The 7,408-nt window shown below is 39.3% G+C and overlaps 1 long non-coding RNA gene across 1 annotated transcript; it reads right to left on the bottom strand.

Moving 5' to 3' along the window:
• Positions 1-345: 345 nt before the first annotated feature.
• On the bottom strand, positions 346-5,164 carry LOC130163569 (uncharacterized). Its single transcript, XR_008826481.1, has 6 exons — positions 4,821-5,164; positions 3,382-3,406; positions 3,074-3,109; positions 2,862-2,938; positions 1,504-1,576; positions 346-1,116 (listed from the first exon to the last, which is right to left on the bottom strand). It is a non-coding gene; the product is annotated as an uncharacterized LOC130163569 (long non-coding RNA).
• Positions 5,165-7,408: the final 2,244 nt, after the last annotated feature.

Raw genomic sequence — 7,408 nt, 5'->3', positions numbered from 1 at the left:
CCTGTGTGAAGAAATCAATTCAATTCAATTAGCCGGTCAGTTAATGAGTCACGGTGTCTCCTCTGTTAATCAGCTCAGAGCTCAAACATTCTCCTGCTGCTGTGATCGCTGCAGCAGTTTGTCTCATTTACTCCGAGCAGCTTCTTCAGCAGCCGCCCTCAGAAAGAGGCGCCGTCGTCACGAACACGTGATCGTTTAAAGACTCTGAGGAGACGACGACGCCGTCGCACAGCAGGAGCCTCGCACTGTTTGTTTCTCCCCTGGAGGAAGAAACCATGAGTCAGCAGGTTTCACCGAACGAACCAAACCACAGGTGAGGTCGGGCAAAGAAAATGTCACCTGGACCAAAGTGTTCATCTTACCTTTATTACTTCAACACTGCAAAACACTTTGTCTTTACAAATAATAAGTAGTGGCAACTTTTACAGAACTATCTTGTATTTAAGTAAATCATGAGAAAATTAAGTGTCAACAAAACAAACAACTTTGGTTTTCATGGGAGAAGAATCCAGAATATCACGGCTCAAACCTCCTGGTCACTTTCCTCTGGAGGTTTTCCAAATACGTGCGATTGGGAGGAACTCTCTGGAGGGACTACATATCCCATCTGCCCTGGCAACACCCCGGGATCATTGCTGGTGAGAGGGACGTCTATGGATGGATTATACTCTGTCATGTTCATATCTGATCTCCCTTTTTCCTCGTTCGCTGTTTCCCAAAGTGACGTCTGCAAACATGTTTTCAGCCGACCTGAAATCCAAAACCTAGAGATATTTATTCAGCTGTGACATGAGAGGAAGAAATGAGCTGGAACTACAGGAGCTTTCACGCTGGTGATGTCAGTATTTCGTGACTGTGAGCAGCTACAACAACCTGCGGCAGAAAAGGTCAAATGAACAGGAGTCCGTCAGTGGCTGGAATAAAGATCTGCAGCTCGTCTTCACGTCCAGAACCAGTTCGTCAGAGTCGCCTCATCGGGCTCCTCAGTCACGTCCTCTGGGTCCTGCTGAGAACCGGACTCCTGATGAAGCCTCTGAGGATCTGAAGGACGCCTGGAGGATTTCTTCTTCTTCTTCCTCTTCTTCCTCTTCTTCTTCTTCTCCCTCAACAAACTTCCTTCAGGTCACAGAGGCAAAAAACACAACAAATACAATTCACTAACAGGAAGTAGACTCTGTTTCATTTGTAGGAACTGATTTAAATTAATTTGATGGGACACTGAGTTGGGACCATTTATTGAGCAAATACTATGAAGTTAACAATAATTATTTTGTTTAATATGTAAGAAAGAAACACTCGTCTCTCTAATTAACACGTAGTTTTGTTATTACAGTATTTATACACTGTGTTATTACATGTTTATCATCAGAGAGGCGGGAGAACAGAACTGTGGTCTGGTCCTCTATCTGCTGACGTGACATCACAGCTCTCATTAATGAAAAGACAAACACACACACACACACACACACACACACACACACACACACAGATACATGCACAGACCTGGCTCTTCATTAAAATCACAGTCCGTTCCCCCACAGCGGTTTCCTGAGGGACGACGAGTCTCTGCCGGTCTCTGTGGACGACACCTTCATTAACACACACTCACACACATCAGGTCATAGATTAAATACACCTGCAGCACTGATCAAATATAACATACATATACAGTATCAACACACACACACACACACACACACACACACACACCCACACACACTCACACACACACGGTCTGTGTGAGCCGTGATCAGTGTTTTCTTTCTCCCAGGCTCTCATGACCCTGGAGACTCAACAGGAAACTGTGAGGCTGTGTGTGTGTGTGTGTGTGTGTGTGTGTGTGTGTGTGTGTGTGTGTGTGTGTATTAACTAAAGAAACAGAACAACATCCCAGAATCCTCTTGAATAAGCCGATGACAGTCTGTCTTTGTGTCGCGGTCGAGCTTCACACTGACACCAGAGACAAACTGTTCGCTGACAGAGAACAATAAAGTTTTGTCACGGCTCAGAAGTGCTGCGATTAAACAGAGGACAGTCGTGCTAACAGCTTTGTGAAGCTACATATGATGTTTGTTCACATCAGGCTAAACGTGTAAACTCTTCTTCTTCTTCTCTGGTTCAACGCTGCAGTTTAATCTGTCTGAAAACACAAGCAGAGAAACGTGTAAAAGAACGACTGTATATTAATAATCCAGCAGGACGAGACTGAACGGGCTGAAGCTCGAAACTTTGTCTCCAACTTTTCCTCTTATCACACATTTTAAATGTTGATTCAACCAATGACGGAGAAGAATCTGCAGTTAATGTAGATTTGTATGAGACGTCTCTGTCCCACGTCTCACCTCATGTTTCTGAGACGCAGATGAACGAGTGAATTCTTCTGTTTTCTGTGGTTATTTCACTTCCTGTCTTTGTGTTTCCCTCCTTGTGAACTGATGTGTTCCACCTCTTCTGTGACACGTTCCTCCCGTGTGTGTTTAAGGCTCAGCATTTAGATTTTCTGTTTGTAGCACTTCCTGTTTTTTATTTAATTTAAGTTTTGACCTGATGATGGCGACGGATGAAACGTCATGAGGATTCATCCTCTGGGAGATATGAATAAGTGAACTCGGACAAAAAGCTGCTGATGTTTGTGTTTCAACAGAAACAGAAAGATTCTCCGTTTTTAAATCTCGACTTTGTTCAAAATCCCACAGAACGTCTTTTATCTGCTTCAGACCTTTAATAAGAGACAGAAAACCTGAACGACGGTTATAAAATACTGAGATTTCTAACTGTATAAACATTTAAATAATATATTATTTTAAATATAATAATAATAAATACAAATACAAATATAAATGTGTAAAAATGTGTGTTACCTCTGAGTGATCCTATCTGTACTTGAGGGACGTTGCTCAGGTCTGTAGGTAAACCCACATACACACCTCCGTAGTTTCTGATGTCACAAACACGCACACACACACACGCACACACACACACGCACACACACACACACACACACATGCACATTAATTATTTTTTTTACATAAAAAGACGTGACGTGCTCTGAAAATCAAAAACAGTGACTCACTTCCGTTTGTCGTCTTCAGCCAAAGACTCATTTGATCTGTCAACACACACACACACACACACACACACACACACACACACACACACACACAGATTAACCTGTGTACTGAAGTCAGTGGATCTAAATTAACATATAAGCTCAGAGAAAGGTCAAACAACACGGACATGTTTTAACATCAAAATGTGTTTGAAATGTGTGTGTGTGTGTGTGTGTGTGTGTGTGTGCGTGCGTGTGTGTGTGTGTGTGTGTGTGCGTGTGCGTGTGTGTGTGTGTGTGTGTGTGTGTGTGTGTGTCTAACATGTGCTTACGCCTTTAATGAAGACTCCGCCCGACCTGAAGTCACAGACAGAGACATGAAAACGATCAACTGATTAAACGTTAAATGACTTTTTCATTGATTTGATTCAGTTTTTACATTTAAAATAATCAGAGACATTTTCACGTCTCTTTTATCATTATTATTTATGATTCTTATTATTATGACATTAATTATCAGCTGAGACACGTCAGGGTCGACACACACCTCAAGAACAATTAGAAACTGAAGAATTAAAACGTGTTAATTAAGAACAAACAAAAATCGTTGCTGGAAAACCCTCAAACAGCTTTTATACATTTATATGACTGATCATTATTCAAATAATAATAATAATAATAATAATGAGAAATTTGAGGAATAAAAATCTGAATAAACTATTGATTTGAGGAGTTTTCAGTTTGTCCTGAAGGTGGCAGCAGAGAGAACGATCTCAGGTTCATCAACTAAACAAGGATGTAAATAAACTGTTATTTTATTCTATTTACATAAATTTGTATCATCACATAAATAATACATTATGATTAAATTGGTTTCCAAAATAAGATCAGTGTACCAAAATAAAAGCCGCTTAAATTGCCGCATTATAATGTACTAAAACAATCATCTATAATTTAATTGATCGTGTCCTGAAACTTTTTGATACATTTTGTTATTATATAAAAAATGTAAAAAAAAAAAAAACCTTTTAACTCAGTAAATAAAATTTAATTTCTATCTTTCTATTTCTAAAGAGAAATGACGTTTACTGCATTATCTTTCATTCACGAGTTCTAGTGTCTTTTGGGAAAATTTCCCATAAGGCCTTGCTCTTCACAGGCGTGAACTGCATTCATGTCAGTTCAGGGTTACCATAGTAACCAACGTCACCCAAGAACAGGCTTCATGTTTTCAGAAAGACAGAAAAATGCAGAATTATAGATCCTGAGTTTAATATTATCATTAATATTTATAAAAAACTTTCCCTGAAGATAGAAAAGTCTTTTTTATGTTCGTAGTGCAACATTTATTTATTATTGTTATTACAGAAAGCACAATTCTCACTTCCTGGTTTGATTTAAATGCATTATATTAAAGTAATATTTCATTTTTTTTTCCATCCAAAAAAATGTAAAAGAACATTAAGTTTTAACAGACGCTCGTCTTTTCATCATCTTCAGAAAGAACATCGTATCCTGACAATAAACCAGAAACAAAGTGCAGTCGCCTCCCTGTTTTCACAGTTTCATCAGTCCCTGAAAACTTTATGTCCAAAATGTCAAACGTCTTCAACCTCCAGAAAGTCCAAAACAGGAAGAAGAATCAAACATCAACACAACGCTCAGCTTTTAAATGTTTCAAAAACATCAGGTGCTGCTCCTTTAAAAGACAAACACAACATTTACATTTACATCTGTTATATATTCTATTACTTCACTGTCAGTGTCTCACCTCCCGTGTTGCTGCTGCTGCTGCTGTTAGTGGCTGGAGAGGAATTTCCACATCCCATCTCTCATCCGACTGAAAACCTCAGAGAAAAGAAAAGAGAAGGACAAAAACAAACAAGAGAAAGAACGAGGATGAAAACGTCTTTTCCCTCCACTTCTCTCTGTTTGTTTCCACCGCAGCTCTCGGCATGAAGAGAGGATTAAAACGACAGCAAGAGAGAAGAGGAGGAGGAAACTGAAGGAAAGAGAGAGGGAGGGAAAGTGTGTTCACCCCTGCTGCTGAGGGAGCAGAGTGTGTGTGTGTGTGTGTGTGTGTGTGTGTGTGTGTGTGTGTGTGTGTGTCTCGTGGTTTTAAATCTCCGCACAGTTTGAAGGAAGCAGATCAAAGTCAGACAGAATCGATTTAATTGGACCGTTTGTGCCCAAACAGCTGATGTGGGAGAAGGGGGGGGGGGGGTGTTAAAAAAGGTGTGGCACAGGTGGAAACACACCTGGATGAAACCGAACCTCCTCCAACACACACACATTTATTTTACACTGTTGTCTGTAGCAACACACAGTAAGAATACTGCAGTCATATCTATATATAGATATATATGTATATATATATAGATATATATGTATATATATCTATATATAGATATATATGTATATATATCTATATATAGATATATATGTATATATATATAGATATATATGTATATATATCTGAGACTATCAAAAACTAGACTGTTTTGCAAATGTTTTGTTGGTCCACTTACAATATTGTTATTATTATTATTATTATTATTATTATTATTATTATTATTATTATTATCATTATTTAAAGGAAACTTGTGTTTTTGTGTTTTAGAAATCACTCCCTCCGTCTCCTCCATGTTTTATCTTGATAATTAGTTTGCAACATTAAAACAGTAGTCACTACAGCGCCCCCTGCAGGACAATTAACTTTATTTTAAATTGAATCAAATTGTGCAAATAAAAATAATAATAATAATAATAAAAAAAGACCATGTGCTGGTTTGTGATTGTTGGTAATAACAGACTCTGTGTTTCTTTCCCGACAGTAAAAGATGGAGGACGAGCAGCAGGAGAATAGGAAACACTCAAAATCACTTTTCAATCGCTCCGGTTTCCTTCCTCTCTGCTGCTTTAGTGCCTCAACATAAAGTGACTCATGCTGCACACGCACACACACACGCACACACATGCACACACACACGCACACACATGCACACACACACATGACCCTCACATGAACACAGACACACACACACGCTGCTGCACTCACTTCAATTACAGGGTAAAGCAAAGTGACTTTCAGAGTGTAATTGAGTGTTCACGTTGTTTCCAGCAGGAAGTGAAAATGACGTGTGGAAACAAGCCGAGGGTTTTCATCACAAAGTGCCTCAGTGTGCTGAGACATGAAGCATGTACAGGATGTTCAGGATGTTCAGGATGTTCAGGTTCATCATTATTTATAAAATAACAAAAGGCGAGTTTTCACAATTTTTTATACGCAACAAAAACGACTGTTTCATTCTGGATTAATTAGGTGGATATTTTCTCAGTAAAAGCTCATTATCACAATCACCAAGAGCCAAAGTGACAACCTCAAATCACTTGTTTTGTTTGATCAATAGTGGAACTTCAGGATTATTCAGTTTAAAACCAGGAAAAACTCCATTTTCAGAAGCAGGAACCAAGAAGACCGTGTGTGTGTGTGTGTGTGTGTGTGTGTGTCTCACTGAATCCATGGCAACAAAATACTTTGTTTACAACCCCAAAGCATTATGGGAACTGCAGCTCAATTCACATCCCTCCATCAAGCAGCTGAAAAAGCAGAAAGACAGGAAGGAAGAAAACATGAGCCGTCTTTACAGTAGGTGTTGAGGCTGTTGTTTAAAGGTGTAGTTCTCCACTACGAACACAGGGGGGCAGTGTTGTCATATATTTATCTCTACTGTGTCTCATACACAGGTCAGAAAAACAGAAATAAATGTAGATGTAGTTAGAAGTTCTGCAGGAAACACTATCACCATGTTCCCAGCTCTCACCAGATTGCACCATCTGTTCAATGAGGAAAAACACAGTTTCAGTTTAACTTTTTTCCCTCAGAAATGAACTCAGAGTCAAACCTTTCCTTCCACAGCAGCTCTAACTGATGCAAATTCAACACAAGGGAAAGATAATTGTAATTCAGAACAAACACACATTTATTAATTATATATTTTCCTAATGGAGGAACCGACACCTACCCATGAATTTGAATCCAGTGCTGAGTCTGTGTGGAGCTGAATGGGAGATGTGTGGGCAGACGTCCTTGAACGATCTGTTTCTATGAATCATAAACAGCAGGATCCTCTTCAACTCGTGTCCCTGCCTCGGGCTACCTGAGGTGCAGCAGTGCTAACTCATGCTAGCTTTACATTCCACGAGTTAGCAGCTAATGCTACTGACTTTTTTTTCATTTTCTGTTATGTTACTAGCAGTGTGTCATGTAGCTCAATGTTAACCTTGCTATATCAAAAGCTGCTTAAGCCTTAGAATCAGAGGTTAGGAGGAGCTAAAGCTATCTCTGTAAGTGTAATG

Source organism: Seriola aureovittata, chromosome 22 (genome assembly GCF_021018895.1).
Source record: "Seriola aureovittata isolate HTS-2021-v1 ecotype China chromosome 22, ASM2101889v1, whole genome shotgun sequence".
Taxonomy (NCBI): domain Eukaryota; kingdom Metazoa; phylum Chordata; class Actinopteri; order Carangiformes; family Carangidae; genus Seriola; species Seriola aureovittata.
Note: the sequence above shows the minus strand (reverse complement) of the source record. Positions and strands in the feature narration are given on the sequence as shown.